At 31.1% G+C, this 20075-nt stretch overlaps 1 protein-coding gene across 5 annotated transcripts in view; it reads right to left on the reverse strand.

Moving 5' to 3' along the window:
• Positions 1-20075, reverse strand: part of Dg (Dystroglycan) — a 188719-nt gene that overhangs the window by 106007 nt on the left and 62637 nt on the right. For 4 of the 5 annotated variants that reach the window (XM_065514222.1, XM_065514229.1, XM_065514227.1 and 1 more), the window contains exon 2: positions 8005-8027. The exons of the other annotated variant lie outside the window; for it this stretch is intronic. The gene's annotated coding sequence lies outside the window, so the exon portion shown is untranslated. The remainder of the gene's footprint in view (positions 1-8004; positions 8028-20075) is intronic. 5 annotated transcript variants of the gene reach the window in all.

Raw genomic sequence — 20075 nt, forward strand, 5'->3', positions numbered from 1 at the left:
ATCAAATCATATTTGTATTAAACATCTTAATTTAAGACACTTATATTCGCGAGTTTAAAATAAAATTGGCGAATAAAAATTTCACAGTTTGCTTTATCTCATTTCCTACATTACAATAAATTAAAATTCACCCAAATCGTGCGATTTATCTCCGATCGTTACAAAATTTAGTTACGGGAATAAAAAAATAAAATTCGCTTAAACTAATTTCTTGAAAATTATTTATTATATTCATACTATCAAATAATGCTTGTAATAAACATTATGAGATTTAAAAATAAAATTCCCTAGTTCAAAAATTAAAGTCGCGAATAAAAATTTCACGACTGTTTGCTTTATCTCATTTCCTATTGGGTGTATAACTTAAAAATGCGAGGGTTTTTTTTAATGTTTAGCTTTTATTTTGAAACATTTGTACAATATACATAAATGTATTGAAAGTATTATCAATTGTTACCGATACAAAAGAACTGCTCATCTCAGAACGAATCAAGCCAATTTCAGATACTGTGTTCTGAAGTGAAGAGTACCTCAGAGAGAGAGCGATGTGCATCGATCGAAACAAATAGTAGTCAGAAGGTGCAAGGGCTAGACTATAAGGCGGATGAGGCAATACATAGCTTTTAACAGGTATTGCAACATGTGGCCGAGCGTTGTCATGATGGAATATTACGTTTTCATGTCTGGCCGCATATTCTGGGCGTTTTTCGACCAATGCTCTCTTCAGTTCGGTTCAGTTGCGTTCAGTACAATTTTCCAGTAATGGTTTGATCAGATTTCGGCAGCATATAATAGATAGGACACTTTTGCTCCTACCAAGTATAGAGAATTACATGAGCATCATGGAGATTGGGCTTTGTTGTCGATTCGGCTGGTTGGCCGGGCTTCACATACGATCTTTTACGCTTGGGGTTATTGTAATGGATCCATTTTTCATCGCAAGTAATGATTTGGGGCAAAAATTATTTTCTTTTATAGACATACAAAATCGTCTTTCAAGGACTCTCAACTTCAATTCGTATGGTACCCTGCTTTTGATACGTGACTTTTTGAATGAAACACTGGTTTTAGGATAAAGAATCATTTTATTTTTCAATATTGTCTCCATAGAGCTCTATACTCTTTGTCCAACGTTTCTCTAATTTGTTTATACCTTCAAAAATAGACGATTTGTTGAGGTCATCCAAAATAGATATTTGTTTGGGAGATGATTTCATCGTTGTAATCAAATCTCTTTCCTCCAAGCTATTTTATCAGGTTTGAAACAAAGAAATAGTCACTCGGAAAATAAATGCGGAAAATACAGCGGATGAGGGATTAATTCGTAGCCTAATTCATGGATTTTTGCCATCTGTGCATCCTTGGATTGTCCTGGTGAAAAATAAATTTTATCTTGTCCAAATGTGGTCGGTTTCTTTTCAAATCCATACTATTCGCCATTGATTGTTTTACCCTTTTGAAGGTAGTCAATGTGGATTATACTTTGTTGATTCTCCCGAGAAACCCACTGAAATTTGGTCTCTAATGTGTTGTGGTGGACCCACTGTTACGAAACAACGCCAAACACTCCTGCGAAGTTGTCCCACGATTGCATTTGTGGTCGATTGTAAGCCAACGCCGCTTGCATGTTGCCGAAAGCTTTCTTATACCAAAGTACTCATTCAAAATTGAAACCACTCAGCCATTTGAGATGGATATGGCTTCCACAATCTCCTGCACTTTCAATTTCCGATCGGCCAAATTTTTTCAATTGTTTCGATAGTAGAGACCTCAACTGGGCGTACAGCATCTTCCGTGCTTGTACGGCCACAACGAAATTCAATAAACCACTTTTTTACCATTGAAATTGATGGTGCTGAGTTTACATAGTATTTATTAAGCTTAGCCTTGGATTGAGTTATGGTTTTTTTAAATTTTTCTCCTCAAGTCACGCGGTAGACTGCTATCGATGGCTGTCAAACACACACTAAACAAGTAAGAAATTATGGTCGGTCAAGCCCGACCATATAATACCCTACACTAAGTAGAAGAGCAAAAACTTTTTTCTTTTAAAATTTCAATAATTTATATTTTTGAATGATTTTCGGAAGTGGGCCTTATATGGGGGCTATGACCAATTATGGACCGATCACCATGAAATTAGGTCGTGTGATTTATGTCTATATTAAAGTTAACTATGTTGAATTTTGTGTGTATACCAACATTTTTAAGCGATTTGTGCACGTTAAAGTGATTTTCTTAAGAGGGTCTATATGGGAGCTATGACTAATTATGGACCGATCGTAACAAAATTTGGTGACATTAATTTTGTATATATAAAACTTATTTGGAGCGGAATTTGTGGAGATACATTTATAAATTAATCATTTATGACCGATAAAGTCCAATTTCGGAAGGACATTTGTATGGGGGCTAGGTGAAATAATGGACCGATTTAAGCCAGTTTCAATAGGCTTTGTCCTTGGGCCGAAAAAATAATATGTACCAAATTTGATCGAAATATCTTCAAAATTGCGACCTGTACTCTGCGCACAAGGTTTACATGGACAGCCTGCCGACCAGCCAGTCAGCCAGACGGACGGACATCGTTTAATCGACTCAGAAAGTGATTCTAAGTCGATCGGTAGACTTTAAGGTGGGTGTTAGACTAATATTTTTGGGCGTTACAAACATCTGCACAAACGCATAATACCCTCCCCACTATGGGGGTGTAGGGTATAATGACGCAGCTTGTTGACAGAAGTCAACTGACAGGTGCCTATTAACAGGAGCAGTGTTGGCCTATCAGTTAAGGGCCAGGAAATTCAAAAAGTCACGGACTTATTGACCCGCCCTCGTACTTTTAATTCTTTACATGACCATTCATGATTTTCTGGGAATTTCCCTTTAAATTGTTAAAGTAAAATGGCCCATTACTGCTTTTATTTATTATTTGAATGAAAATTATAATTTCATTATTGATATGAAAAAAATATTGATTGATTTGCTTTAATTAATTGAAAAATTTATTCAAAGCCAACAATCAATGCAAGCCAGGGAGTGCTTAAATATTTAGAGCCCAAAATAATTTCCAAAAACAGAAAAAATTAAAGATATAAATCAAAGTTTTTAGCTGGGTGTGGTGTCCCCTTATAAACAAAATAAAAAAACAACAGTCAAACAAATAATAAATAAATAAAATTGTAAGCACATTTTTATTCAATGAACATTTTTTTATTTAAAACTATTTGTTGATTTTTTGGATTACAATTTTTTTTTTTGTAAAGTAAACAAACCCGAAAAAAAATACAAATGTCTACCGATGACCTACAAAAATTTTTGAAACAAAAAAGTGCGTTCACACATTTTAAATGTAATCATTCTGTTTGTGTTTTATTTATTTATTGCCGTTCACAAAGTATCGGTTTAAAAAGGGTTGTGGTCAGTTTTTAACGAGCAGCATTTCGCTGTAAATAAAATGTTCCTTTTGTTTATGTACTGGCTTTAATTTGGATGTCTATATAACAAGTTGAAATACAATTAATTACAAAATAAACTAATTTATTGTAGGTTTTTTTTCTTAACACTTTCCGAACCTTATAGCTTGAGAACAAATTCTGTATATTAAAGAAAATATTCTATAAAATATGTTTGCAAGAGTCATAAATAAATAAAATTTTGCCAAAGATTTTCAAACCCCAGTCTTGTAGTTGTTTGCAGTAATTTAATGGAATTTTTGTAGGATTTTTCCCATAATTATTTATGCGTTTTAATTATGTTGGCAGCTAACAACTTAAAGGGTTAATTACTCATCATTATAGCAACAAACACTCAACTACACAACTGCTGCAAGTTGGTACTACGCTTTTTTATTATGATAAAAAAATTTATTTTTTTTTAAATCTAGAGTAGCAAAAAAAAGTCTTATTCATATAGAAAACTCTAGTTCTCGTACAATAAAACTGCGTTGATGCGCTGTTCCCTTTTTAATTAAAGCGCAACGCCAGCTTATATTTGACTCATACATATCCCAGCTGTTTTGCAAGTGGTCAATGTAGCCCACCAATGCATGATCACTTGGTTGACTCGAATTTATATCTTTTCGGGTAATTTTGACACGTATGTGCTCTTTGTAGAGCACAGGGAAGTCAATTGGTTACTTTTTATATCCCAGGTAATCTAGCATGAAGTCAATTGTCACTTTGGTGTCTCTAAGTAATCTAGGATGTAGTCACTTTAAACTTTGATGTTGTATTGTTCTTTTACCCAACAGAAGTAATCTTTGCTGACTCTGATTTATATATTTCGGGTCATTTGGCACGTATGTGCTCTTTGTAGTCAATTGGATACTTTTTATATCCCAGGTAATCTAGCGTGTAGTCAATTGTCAGTTTAGTGTCTCTAAGTGTGGTAAGGCGTAGTTACTTTAAACTTTGATGTTGTACTGCTGTTTAGAAAGTATTTTTTACCCACCAGAAGCAATATATTGGAGAGTCAATTGTCACTTTTTGGTACCGGTTATTTATTTGACTATCCTATTGTAGCTGGTATGTATATGGAAGATTGCTACCATTTCAGTAAGCTTATAGTGGTCGGATGATGGTTTGTTGGCAAGAAACCGATTATTGGAGTGTCTCTTTGTAACTACATAATACGTGAGTCCCCTGAGTGTCTTTGTAGCTAGTATTGAGTACTAGAAGATGTATTTTTGACCGACTATTTGGGTTCAATTAGTAACCGGTATGTGAATCCATTGCTTTATCTAATATAGACCAGCTATTACAGTCTCTTTTTGTAGTTTATGTAGACAATTATAGCTAGTAGCTAATTATGTAACCAGCAGTCACCCAAAATGATGGAACTAGTCACCCAGAACTGCTGGTTTATTCATGTAATACACAAACCTACATCCACATTCACATACATTTATATAAAAACTATTAAGAAAAAACAGAAAATTGTAATGATGATGAAACTTTATTTTACATTTTAAACAAGTACAAGTTGATTCTTTCTTTCAGTTTTATAGTCGTATGTTCACTGTATAAATGCATAGTTTTTTTATGTTTACACTACTCTACACTGTAAGTTGATAATTTAACAAGCACAGCATAATCATATTGCACTCACAAAGTATTTACATGGGTTAGGGGAAGGTAACCCAATTAGTAAATGGCATTGTAAACTTGCAAGAACTTATAAAAGAAAGCTTTATTAATTAAGTTTCATGCACGCTTTACTATGAAATGAGAATGAAATATACACATGCTGAAAGCTAATCAATAAACACTAATATATAATATTAGCACAAATATTCTAAACTAATGCTACGTAATGGTGGCAGTTTTAACTAGTCATGCTAATCAGTAATTAAGCATGTCCTTGCCAAAGTTTTACTGTATAAACTAAGAGTTTTCTCTTTTACAACCTATGTTTAAATATAGAGTAGAGACAACTACAAAGAGTAGAGACTTTAAATGAGAACATTTTAAAATTCAAATGGGACTCGAACCTCATGCTTTGTTGAAAGCTAGCTTGATGACAAAATTAAATGTCAGGCTAATAATCTGAAATTTATTTATTAGTCATCTGCATCAATATACATACGAACAATTATCACGCAGAGAAAAAATATAGTTGGACATGGTTACTGTAACCATTTCAATATTGTTACAAGTTTTTTAACAATATTATAGTCACAGTAACCATTTACATGATTGTGGTAACCATAATATGGTTAACTTACGATTCACATGATTGTCTCAACCATATATATGGTTACAGTAAACATATATATGTTTGTGACAACCATTCATATGATGAAGGACTTATCATATTATGTTACTCTCGGCTTAAGGCTCATCATAATCTGAGAACAACATATTATGATAAAATTATTCATCATAAATATGGTTGCCAGAAACATATATTTGTTTACTGTAACCATATATATGGTTGATACAATCATGTGAATCGTAAATTAACCATATTATGGTTACCACAATCATGTAAATGGTTACTGTGACTATAATATTGTTAAAAATCTTGTAACACTATATAAACGGTTACAGTAACCATGCCCAATTATATTTTTTCTCTGCGTGATAATGGAACAGAATCAAACTATTTTGCATATAAATCTGCCTTTTCTAACTGGATAAACCGATTGACATGAGTTTCGCATATACGTAGCAGAGACGTATTCGAATTTAAATTCAGAAGATAGACACCACAACTCCCTTAGGAGATGCGTTGTGGGGTTTCAAATTAAAAGTTAAAAAAAATATATAAAACAAGTAAGTAAGTAAACCCTACACTAAGTAAAAGAGCAAAACAAATTTTTCTTTTAAAATTTCAATAATTTATATTTTTGAGTGATTTTCGGAAGTGGGGTTATATGGGGGCTATGACCAATTATGGACCGATCACCATGAAATTAGGTCGTGTGATTTATGTCTATATTAAAGTTAACTATGTTGAATTTTGTGTGTTTACCAACATTTTTAAGCGATTTATGCACGTTAAAGTGATTTTCGGAAGCGAGTCTATATGGGAGCTCTGACTAATTATGGACCGATCGTAACAAAATTTGGTGACATGAATTTTGTGTATATAAAACTTATTTGGAGCGGAATTTTTGGAGATACATATATAAATTAAACATTTATGACCGATAAAGTCCAATTTCGGGAGGACATTTGTATGGGGGCTAGGTGAAATAGTGGACCGATTTCAGCCAGTTTCAATACGCTTGGTCCTTGAGCCGAAAAAATAATATGTACCAAATTTGATCGAAATATCTTAAAAATTGCGACCTGTACTCTGCGCACAAGGTTTACATGGACAGCCAGCCAGCCAGCCGACCAGACGGACGGACGGACATCGCTTAATCGACTCAGAAAGTGATTCTAAGTCGATCGGTATACTTTAAGGTGGGTGTTAGACTAATATTTTTGGGCGTTACAAACATCTGCACAAACGCATAATACCCTCCCCACTATGGTGGTGTAGGGTATAAAAATCATGCTTGCACCTGGTATTATCTGCTATAGTATTTGAAAAATTCAAATTTCGTAATCTCAATATGCATACTTTGATGTTTTCGCACTCAATTTTGACCGATGACATTTATGTTTTCCCGTTAGTTATACAATAAATAAAAAAAGAAAATGATATGAAAAAAGCTTCAAAACAATATATTTTAGGAGTCTAAACAGAAACGATTTTAAATTTGACACGGAAGACAAAGATCGCCCAGGTCAGCCAAAAAAGTTTGAAGACCAAGAATTAGAGGCATTACTCCATGAAGATTGTTGTAAAACTCAACAAGAGCTTGCAGAATCATTGGCAGCTACTCAAGCAGCAATTTCAAAACGTTTGCGAGCTGCTGGATTCATTCAAAAGCAGGGAAATTTGGTACGATACGAATTGAAGCTGATAGACCTTGAAAGACGATTTTGCATGTCCAAAATGATGCTTGAACGCTATAAAAGAAATTAATTTTTGCACCGAATCATAATATGGAATGAAAAATAGCGCTCGGACACATATTATAATACCTGCTGAAAATATTTTAGAATGAATTGGTTGGGAAATATTGCCTCATCCGCTTGTTTCGATCGATGCATAAAACTCTCTCTGGGATACTGTTCACTTTGGAACAGAGTATCAAAATATGAGCAGTTATTTTGGCTCGGAATCCATATACATACTAAAAATAGGATGCCCCGATAGTCCAGTCGATAGTGTGCTGGACTATTAATCCGAGGGTTGCGGGTTCGATTCCCGTCAGAGACTCTGGGTGTATCTGCAGATAAGCAAAGCGCTTCGCAGTTTGTGTTTGTTTAAAAAAAAGCTAAAAATTTAGAGGTGGCGTTTGTACCCCCCCTAACATATGATTTTTATGATTCGTTAAATTTCAATTAAATAGTAAATGAGTGTGAGTAATTAGTAAGTTTTGACTTTTTGTCAGTGTAAACAACACAAACTCTTAAACTTTACATCATTTTAAGATTACGTACATACCTTTGTATAAATTAGAAAATTATCTGAAATGAAAACAAAACAAAAAAAAATTATTAGTTTAGAAGAAAATTAAATTGAAAATCTTCAAATACAATTTTAAAATACTACACTCCTTCTAGGCTATACTTCCTTTTTAAGCATAAGGAAAAATCTTTTTCATTTTGAAAATTGGGGACAAGAGGAGTCTTGAGAGGTTAGTTAGGCATATTAAAAGATTCAAAACAATAACATTAAAACCAAACATCATCAACAACTAACCAACTACTTAGGAACGAACGACCAACAGTTGTTTATGCGTTTGTTTACAAGAAGTTGATTTTCAAAATTAACAAACAGTTTAGGTTTGTTGCTAAATGTTTTCCATTCAATACCCTATAAATTAATCCGCTTTAAACGTACAACATGCAACATTAAGGAATTCTCACACTTCACAAGTTTACACCCTCTCTCTGTCTCTCTCTCCCTGCTTCATTATCGTGTTAGCACGACACTCATTCCTTTAAAAACAATTTGATGTGGTCAATTGCTGGGAGGGCGATTAATTGTATTTCATAAAACTTAATTTTGTATTTAATTGTATTTACAAGCTTTCACACAAAAACTCTCCAATAAAACGATATGTAAGTAAGTGGTGATTGACCAGGAAGAGGGGGAAGGGTAGGTTAAATAGCTAGCATTTTAATTGATTTGCCTAAAAGTGATTTGGAAAAAAGTAAAACCTAAAAGGGGGAGTAAGATTTATATAATTGAAGGACATAATATAAATATACATATATTGCATAATAATTGAAACAATAAATACTAAGTGGAAACATACAAGTATTCAATTGTAGATTAGACTGCTTCAAAAAGTTATTGAAGAATTAGGAGTTATTAACCCTTGGAGTAAGGAAATCGTACTAATTGTAAAACTTTTCCTTGACTAGTTCAAAGGTCAAATGTTTAAATAGTTGTTTACTTTTCTTAAAAACATAAAGAAATATGTTGATATATCATCAGCCAATTATCTTCTAAAGTTTATATTTTAAATTAGAATCGTAACTAATCATATAAAACCCTTAAATGTTATTGGGTCCAAAATGACCCCAACAGTTTATAAAAAAAAATTGCTAAGCTTTAACTGTTGTTGGGTTCAAAAGGTCAAATGTTGGAATATATTAAATATTTTGATGAAACTTTATAAAAGTATTTCGTAACTTGCTGTTATATTGGTTGTATGACTTAAAAATGCGGAATTTTTTCAAACTTTTTAACTTTTATTTTGAAACATTTGTACAATATAAATTTATTCACAGTTTCCCATCTTTCTGGCAACATATGGATTCCGAACCAAACGAACTGCTCGTCTTTTGAGGTCAAGAACGAATCAAGCCAATTTCGGATACTCTGTTCCAAAGTAAAGAGTATTCCAGAGACAGCGTTCGGCATGGATCGAAACAAATAGGAGTCGGACGGGCAAGGTAAAACGGCAAAACGTCCCAATCACTTTCTAACAGGTATTGCAACATGTGGTAGAGCGTTTCCATGATGGAATATTACAGTTTCACGTCAGGCATTATATTCTGGGCGTTTTTCGGCCAATGCTCGCTTCAAACGAATCATTTTCGTTCGGTACAGGTTCCATGTGATGGTCTGGCCAGATTTCAGCAGCTCATAATAGCTAGAATACTTTTGCTCTCACCAAATACAGAATGTTACCTTAGCGCCATGGATATTTGGCTTTGGTGTCGATTCGGCTGGTTGGCCAGGCCTCACATACGATCTCTTACGCTTCGTGTTATCGTAATGGATGTATTTTTAATAGCAAATAATGATTCGGTGCAAAAATTACTTTCTTTTATAGCTTTCAAGCATCACTTCGGTTATGCAAAATCGTCTTTCAAGGTCTCTCGGCTTGAAATCGTTTGGTACCCAATTTCCCTGCTTTTAGATGAATCCTTTTGCTGGCCGCATATTCTGAGCGTTTTTCGGATAAATCTTCCTTCAAACGAAACATCTGTTGCGTTCGGTACAGGTTCCCTGTGATGGTCTAGCCAGATTTCAGTAGCTCATAATAGACAGGACCCTTTTGCTACCACCAACCAGCCGAATCCTCACCAAAGTCAAATATCCATGGTGAGGATTCGGCTGGTTGGCAGGGCTTCACGTACGACCTCTTAAGCATCGGGTTATCGTAATGGATCCATTTTTCATCGCAAGTAATGATTCGTTGTAAAAATGAATTTCTTTTATAGCGTTCAAGCATCATTTCGGACATGCAAAATCGTCTTTCAAGGTGTCTCGTCTTCAATTCGTTTGGTACCTAATTTCCCTGCTTTTAGATGAATCCTTATGCTCGCAAACATTTAAAAATTGCTGCTTGAGTAGCTCCCAATAATTTTACAAGTTCTTGTGGAGTTTGACAACAATCTTCATGGACTAATGCCTCCAATTCTTGGTCTTCAAACATTTTTGGCAGACCTAGGCGATCTTTGCCTTCCGTGTCAAAATCACTACATCTGAATCGCATAAAACAATCTCGCGCACATTGAAAAATAAGCTTCGGTGAGCAATCGGTATGCTTCAGCGCACTTTTTTTTCAAATTAAAGAAGTAAAGCAAAACTTCCCGCATATGACGCATTGTTGGCACAAAATTCGACATCTTCGAAGCAAAAAAAACTTTGTTGTTTACACTTTAATGTTCAATTCTTGAATTTTCATCTAAGCCTCTTTAAAAAATACAAAATATGTTGCTACATTTTCATTAAAAATCTATTAGATTTGAAAATCTATCCATTGTTGCAACATTTGAGAATATAAATGGGCTTTTAAATAAATTAAATCAGTCCAATATTTTCAATAACCCGATATGGTTTAACTTCAAAGATATACTTTTCTGAAGCAGTCTATTGTATTTGCACTAATTAAGGCAGGCAGCTTGCTGAATATTTGTGCTTGTAATTACAAATATTTAAATAATCTCATTATAATTAAATAATGAAACTAAGTGTTTTAAAAGGATTTAAATTAGTGGTAAAATTATTTGCAAAAAAACATATTTTGGAATGTGTAATTACAGCTAATTAGAATAGTATTAAGTTTTACGCTTGAAAGCTTCTTAAAAGTCGCCAATTATTATATTTTTTTAAACATTTCTTAAGAATTCCATTAAGCTAAAGCGACAAATTACTCACCTTGATTTAAAATTTGAAAAATACTCTAAAAATTTAACGAAGAGAAATAGAGAAAAACTCACGACATATGATTTATAACCTTCATTCACATGTGTAAATTGGTCATTTCTAGAATATTCCGGATTCTTATAGAGTAAATTAAGCGATGTCCATTTGATTTTTTGTTGGTTAATAGATAAATCTAAGATCTTCGGAAAATCTATATCAACCATCCAGCGATCAGATGGACATAGCTTAATTGACTTTATAAGAATCCGGAATATTCTAGAAATTGCCAACTTATACATATGTAAATGAAGGTTATAAATCATCTGTCGTGAGTTTTTCAATATTTTTCTTTCTTCAAATCTGGTAAATATTGAGATTCCACAACTATAACAACTTGCAACAGCCATATAAATGGATTTATTTTTTCCAACTTAAAATTCTTTAGAATTTTGGTAAAAAAAAAACCATAAACATTTTTTGAGGTTATTTCGCATATACCACATGTTGAACTAATTAAGCATTGAAAATTGTAGTGCTCTGTGTTGTGTCTCTGCAGTTAGGATTCAATTCATTAGGTTCAACAACAACTCAAAACAGTAGTTTTCAGAGTATAGGAGGGATATAGGAGGCTATCAGAACAACCATCAACATCATCATCATCACATGTTATAGAGAAGTTTAGTTCTGTTTTATATTTTTCATTTTTGTTTTTGTAAGTTTTTCTAGATAAATAAATTGACTTTAATTCTGGGAAAAAACTACAATTTTTGTTTGGTTTTTTATTGGCTTCATTTATTTTATGTTCTAAAATCGAATGGTAAAAAAAAAAAAAAAAAAAACTTGAAAGACTAAAGGAAAAAATACATAATAGAGCCAGTATACAGCTCCATGCCATATGTTGGCAAATGTGTTAATTGATGAAAATTGAAAATATTTTACAATTTTATATTCCATGGTCTTGAATAACAAAAAGCCAGTGCAAAAATGAGAAAACAAATATAAATAGTAGAAGAAATTGTAATAGAATTTTAATTTAAAAGGGATTTTTTATACAGACACTATAGAATTACTTAGATATATAATTGCAGGGTATTTAAACAAACTTATTTAAAGCTTTTTCAGTCATTTAATTATATCAATTTAAAATTGAAACTGTAATAATAACTTAGTATTATCGTGCAAAGCAGTGGTTGGCTGTCATAAACTATAGGGAGCTTAAATTATAGGTTATTTACCTTTAAGTAATACGAAGGTCAACATAGTTCATTTAAATTTAGAAATAAAAGAAAGAAACAGCTGTAATGTCATGCATATTCCAAGTTCTCTTTGTGTCAACCACTGCTTAGTGGGGCAGAATCAAAATTTTTTGGAAATAAATCGACGCGGGCATATCCCAGGAGTATTCGAGTTTAAGTTATTAAAATGGGCCCAACAAATGATACAGGGGCGGCGCTATGGGGACTCAAAGTTGACTACCTTCGACATGTAAAATTTTTAAACACCCGAATTCAAAGATTTTTTACATTTTTGGATAGCGCTCGGCTAGGTCTTGAAAAAACATGCTTGGGTGTCCTATTTATCTCTTACAAATTCCGAGTTATAGGCATTTAAAACTTGAAAATTTTTCCATACCTTGGTCCACCTTTTTAAAAATATAGGACATACTTTTGGACCGAATGGACTCGAATTTTTTTCTTTAGTTAGACACTTAAATTATCAAAATCACACAAAAGATTTCAAAGCAATTTCGATTATGGATCAAAAAATAAACCATTTCCAATTTAAAAATTCCAAAAATAGTAAATGACTTAAAAAAACTTTCTTTAAGAACATAAAACAATTTATGTGTGTGAAGATAAATTCGTATTTAACTAGTAGAGACACAAACCACATTTTGTAACAGAGCTTATTTTGCAGTTAACAGTGCACTGTTATGCATTTAACAGAGATAGTATTTAAGAGGTATTATATTTAGGAGGCTAATACAGGAGAATGGAACCAAGTCCATTACCAAAACTATATTGAAGTGGTACTCCATGAGGTCTGTAATAATGAAATATTTAAAATATTTATAGAATTTACAAATTTGGATGTCTGTTTCGAAAACAAATTCTTTAGAGGATCATTGGTAAAAATGGCCATTTTTGGAATGGTACAAGTAACACACTATATACGTTTGGTAGTCCAAGGGGTGCCTAATGATGCACTATTAGTGGGATAGCTGAAATAATTTTGGGATTTGAGAAAATTGACTTTCCAAAAAATATGATTTTGAAAAATTCTTTGGAGGATCGTAAGTAAAAATGGTCATTTTTGGAATGGTACACGTAACACACTACATAGCTTTGGTAGTCCAAGGGTTCCCTAATGATGCAGTATTAGTGGGAAAGCTGAACTAATTTTGGGATTTGAGAAAATTGACTTTCAAAAAAATAAGATTTTGAAAAATTCTTTAGAGGATCGTAAGTAAAAATGGCCATTTTTGGAATGGTACACGTAACACACTATATAGGATTGGTAGTCCAAGGGGTGTCTAATGATGCACTATTAGTGGGATAGCTGAACTAATTTTGGGATTTGAGAATATTGACTTTAAAAAAAATATGATTTTTAAAAATTCTTTAGAGGATCATTGGTAAAAATGGCCATTTTTGGAATGGTACACGTAACACACTATATAGGTTTGGTAGTCCAAGGGGTTCCTAATGATGTACTATTAGTGGGATAGCTGAACTAATTTTGGGATTTGAGAAAATTGACTTTCAAAAAAATATGATTTTGAAAAATTCTTTGGAGGATCGTAAGTAAAAATGGCCATTTTTGGAATGGTACACGTAACACACTATATAGGTTTGGTAGTCCAAGAGGTCTCTAATGATGCACTAGTAGTGGGATAGCTGAACTAATTTTGTGATTTGAGAAAATTGCCTTTCAAAAAAATATGATTTTGAAAAATTCTTTGGAGGATCGTAAGTAAAAATGGCCATTTTTGGAATGGTACACGTAACACACTATATAGGTTTGGTAGTCCAAAAGGTCTCTAATGATGCAGTATTAGTGGGAATGCTGAACTAATTTTGGGATTTGAGAAAATTGACTTTCAAAAAAATATGATTTTTGGATAAATTCTTAAGAGGATCATTGGTAAAAATTACCATTTTTGGAATGGTACACGTGACACACTATATAGGTTTGGTAGTCCAAGGGGTGGCTAATGATGCACTATTAGTGGGATAGCTGAACTAATTTTGGGATTTGAGAAAATTTACTCCTCCAAAGAATTTTTCAAAATCATATTTTTTTGAAAGGCAATTTTCTCAAATCACAAAATTAGTTCAGCTATCCCACTACTAGTGCATCATTAGAGACCTCTTGGACTACCAAACGTATATAGTGTGTTACTTGTACCATTCCAAAAATGGCCATTTTTACCAATGATCCTCTAAAGAATTTGTTTTCGAAACAGACATCCAAATTTGTAAATTCTATAAATATTTTAGATATTTCATTATTACAGACCTCATGGAGTACCACTTCAATATAGTTTTGGTCATGGACTTGGTTCCATTCTCCTGTATTAGCCTCCTAAATATAATACCTCTTAAATACTATCTCTGTTAAATGCATAACAGTGCACTGTTAACTGCAAAATAAGCTCTGTTAAAAAATGTGGTTTGCGTCTCTACTAATTAAATACGAATTTATCTTCACACACATAAACAATTTTATGTTTTTCTGTAAGGCATCTTTACGGAGAATATTTTATTATAGAAAACATATCCTATTTTTAGAATATGTCGCCTCTACGCCCTTCGGAATTCGACCTATTTTTGATTAAAATTTCAACTTTGGGCCATATGTTCTAAAATCCCATAGCTGGGATCAGAAAACAAAATGCAGCTTTGAAAACCTTGGTGTGTTCCCCATTTATCCCCAACGTATTTTCCCAGAGCCGAAAGAAATGTGGACCCATTGGGCAAAATTGTAAAAAATATAATTTTTGGAATTTTCGCTTCAATTTATAGGAATTACAGGATTGCCTTTGACCTTTTGAAAAGTTTTTTTACACATTGTTATTTAGAATGACAAATTTAAAAAAACATTGAAAATTTCATTGAGTTTTGTTAATAAATAAAGATTGTGTTGCATTTTACATATTTATTGAGTTTCTAAAACTAAAATTTGTATCAAAATTTTAATAGAATTGCAAATTTTAGGAACAATTTGAGCCACATTTATTCCGTTCTAATTTTTTTTGTTTTGATAAAATAATTTTTGGTCTTAAAAAAAATTTCCAGTAATATCTCAATTAGATTCAAAAATATGCCACTTTAAAACTCCGTCCTTGAAAAATATTGCTCTATTTCATATTTTAGTATAAAAAAAGAAAATTTATAAAATTGTCTTATTATTTTATTAAATTCTATGAACTTTAAACTTTGTTTGGCCCTGAAGACCATTCATACCAAATATTATTGAATTTAGAAGAGTAAAAGTTCAAAAATTTATTTCTTTTATCAAAATTGTCGGTTTGTTTTGACTCTATAAAGATATTGATATGGGAAGTTTTTTTTATATTTTTGTTACAAAAAAATATATGATTAATATTTACAGTGTATTAACTCTTCTTTAGCTTTTTCTAATCTATTGGAAAAAAGGGCACATGTGCGTGCCAATGTAAATGAAATTGTTGTGTAAAAAAAAAAAAATTTCAACAAAAAAACTCTAACGCAGAAAAACATTTGAAGCTGTCATTTATTAACGCATCTGTTAAATTCATTCATTCATTGAGAAAAACAAAAAAATATTAAAACAACACAAACAAATTTCAAAAAAAAAACCGTGCCCCAATCATAATTTTTTTCAACAAAATAAATACATACGACCACATGTTTAGACATAAATGGCATGAATATTTGTTTCGTTTACATTGCAACTCACACCAACAAAATCATCATCTCTTTAAGCCCTCTTACCCCAACTCTTCCCCCTTTTTTTAAACAATAAACTACGAACGTTAAATGCTCTACCCTTTTGAACAGCATTCTTTGAACATAATTGCTGCAAACACAGACCTGAAGATCGGGTTTTCAATAAATATCTGGTATGAGTTGTTTCTCTCTTCTCTCTTTGAACTCGGAGGGTTTTTCTTTAAAATGTTCAGTTTTGCTGTACGTTTACGGTTGTAAGTAATTTGGGTGGCTGTTGCTCGTCAGAGCTGGTTAACAATTATTAAAGAGGTTTGTTTCTCGAAGTCATCTTCTGGCGTTAAATTGCGTACTCATCGGAAGTACAAATATTTATGGAATACAGAACAGGAATAATAACAGCATTTCACCCATAACTTTAAAAGGAAAAGGAACCACAAAGTCGATTATATTCAGGAATGTAAAACTTGTACTCTCTTTGGTATAATTGAAACCTCAAAATTACAATGCTACAATTTCATAATTATATTTAAAATTATCCTCATTTTAGTAAATATTCTAAAAGCTGTAAATTACTTTGACCCCGCAGCACTGCTCTTGAGAGGACTATACAGTCCGTCATTAAAACTCGAATACGGCTATGTGAAATTAAAAGTTTAATTTTCGAAGTCTAAATAAAGAAGTTTTCCAAGTTTCAAAAATTCCATATGACCTAGTATCTAAACAAAATTTAATGACGATTAGGAATTTAAATTTATAATTTTGTAATGCCATCCCTGTAACAAGTATGCACTCACTCGTTCGTATATGGAAAAAAAGCGTGCCGTAATGCACATGCTGCAAGTCCACAATACTCATATTATCTTTCAATACTTCTAGCTAACAAAAAAATATGGTTGTGTAAATACACGTATGAATGAATGTAGTATGTACCCAACAGTTCTGGGTGATTGTGGCAAACTAGTTTTTTTTACCTATATTTCTAAACATATTTTAACATATGCGTGTCCTAGCCGGAAGTAGTAGTTTATGGAATTTTAAGTTTATTAGTCAAGTAATCGGTATTACAAACATGACGGAAAAATATGTCGCGTGCTAAATCATACTAAATGGTGTAAAACAAAAACCAATGCCAGCATTTTAACAGCTCTCAATTAATAGCTTTATTATTTCATTTTAATTAAAAACAAGGCTGTGCCGAATTTTATATACCCTTCACCAAATTATACTTCAAAATAAAAATTTTAAATATTTTTAGGTAAACAAAATTTTTTTTTCCAAAGATTTTTTTTTCATTTTTCGGAAAAAAAATTTTCGAATTGTTTTTTAAAACTTTTTTTTAAAATTTTTAAATTTAATTTTTTTTTTTGTTTTTCCAATTTTTTTTTAATATTTAGCGAAAACCATTTGTTGGTCCCATTGTAGGTCCAACTTACTATGGTCTTATATACGTCGTTGCAAAGGTCGTTGAAATTATCAATCATTAGATATCCATATTGTCTATATTAATGACTTAAGGTAGGGTCACACATGACAAATATTTGACGAAAAAGATGTAACCACTAAATCAAATACATTTCAATTCTTTTATTTATTTCAAAATCGTTTTTTTTCTTAGGATTTTGATATTTGATGCTGTTTGATCTTACAAAACACTTATAAGAGTAAACAAGTCAAACAAATTTGTGTTAAAAAAGTGGTTACGCTTTTTTGAGCAAATATTTGCCATGTGTGACCCACCTTTAGTAATCCAGTTATAGATCAAAAGTAGGTAAAAATCGAGGTTGTCCTAGTTTTTTCCTTATATCTCAGCCATTTGTGCACCAATTTTGTCGATTTTAAATAACAACCGAGTCGGAAAAATTCCGGAGATATTGATGTATGAATCGTGGCAGCCGATAAAGAGTTATATTTTTTGTCTGGTTCGGAAGGGATATCATGTTTATTGCTAATATATTGGAATAACTATCGAAAAATGTAAATAAGAAAAAAAATTTTAAGATTTCTTAATTTTTTTCACATCAAAGGCGTACGACGAATGTCGCGTTCAGGACTTTTAAGATTTCTTCATTTTTGTTTTACATGAAAAGCGTAAAAATGTCGCGTTCAGGCTGTGTAAAGCTCATATATAAATTTAACCCGCCAGTGGTAAGCTGGGTGTGTTAAAAAATCGAATAACTTTATTCTGTGTTATTGTTTTTAAAAAATTTTGTGAATTTTAATATTGAAGTAAAAGAGCTTAGATTTATTAAATATCTTTGTTTTATTGTCAAAGAGCTTAATTTAAAAAAAAAATAAAAAAACTGAACTATTAGAGCGTGAGAAAGCCGCGCCGTTACCATTGATAAAAGTAAAATTTGCGTCAACATTGGCGTATTAATAAGCCAAAAAGAGACTAAAGTGTGACATTCTCCTAGTAGTGAGTATGATTTCTAGTTCTTAAAATGAAATATAATTCGACTTTGGAAATGATTACATGTTGTTCCAACACAGGCACGGTACAGGTAAACCATTTGGGGGGGATTGGTAAATGAAGTAAAATTTATTTTACATTTTTCTTTTTTTCCTTTTTATATGGAATCTTTTCGATTTTGGGAACCTTGGATGTGCTCTTGGTTTAACAAGGGACAGTAAAATGATAAAGCATTAATCTGTATATACTTTGCTTATCCTTAAAGTGGAATGAAAATACAAAAAAATTAAACAGATACTGTTCAGATTAAAGGGGACACTAAGTGACAATGTACTAGGCTTCTATAGTTGAAAGAAAAAGTCGACTTTTCGACTTTATTCGATTTCTAAAAAGTGGACTTTCCAAACTTTAGCCATTTATGAAAAGTCCATTTTTTTAAACTATTTTCGACTTTTTCGGCTTTTCATCCTATTTTAATGGAAAAAATATGTGTAAGCTAGATTTATTGATGAAAAAAACGGAATTTATAAAATTTTTACAACAAAAAATTATAAATAATAAATCGTCTATTCGTCTTTTTTTAGTTAATAGACTTTTATGGGATAACTAGGGTTTTTAATTTCCCGACCTTTTTTGATTACCGGGAATCGGGAAATTTTTTTCTACATTCCCGGGTACCCGGCTATTCCCGAAATATATAATGATACTGTAAATTATTAATATTATAGCCAAATTTCATATAAACACTTAGTGTTATAATTATTAAATATCAGAGCTTCGAATTAATTAATAAAATAATTCACTAAAATCTTAATCCGTAATTAAAAAATGTCAGCCTTTCATTCCATAAATCCATTCCTAATATTTAATTTTTTAGATTCATTCCAAAGCCTTTGTTTAATTTTAAATACAGATAATAATAACAGATTTTATTCAAACTTTGAATGATTAAATTTTTGTTAAATCAAATCATTTACAAAATTAATTGAAAAAATTGTCTTAAACGTTTTTGTACTTTTTGTATTTTAATTGAAGAAAAATTTAATCATTTAATCAATTTTTGAAGCTATTTTGTTATGGATTTGAAGAAGAAATTTAAAGAAATTAGAATGATTCAATAAGAAATAAATTCTATAAATAATGAAGTCTCTTTTTAAATTTTCATACGAAAAAACCCAAATTAATATTAATAATATTAATAATAATAATAATAATAATAATAACAATAATAATAATAATAATAATAATAATAATAATAATAATAATAATAATAATAATAATAATAATAATAATAATAATAATAATAATAATAATAATAATAATAATAATAATAATAATAATAATAATAATAATAATAATAATAATAATAATAATAATAATAATAATAATAATAATAATAATAATAATAATAATAATAATAATAATAATAATAATAATAATAATAATAATAATAATAATAATAATAATAATAATAATAATAATAATAATAATAATAATAATAATAATAATAATAATAATAATAATAATAATAATAATAATAATAATAATAATAATAATAATAATAATAA

Source organism: Calliphora vicina, chromosome 5, assembly GCF_958450345.1.
Source record: "Calliphora vicina chromosome 5, idCalVici1.1, whole genome shotgun sequence".
NCBI lineage: Eukaryota > Metazoa > Arthropoda > Insecta > Diptera > Calliphoridae > Calliphora > Calliphora vicina.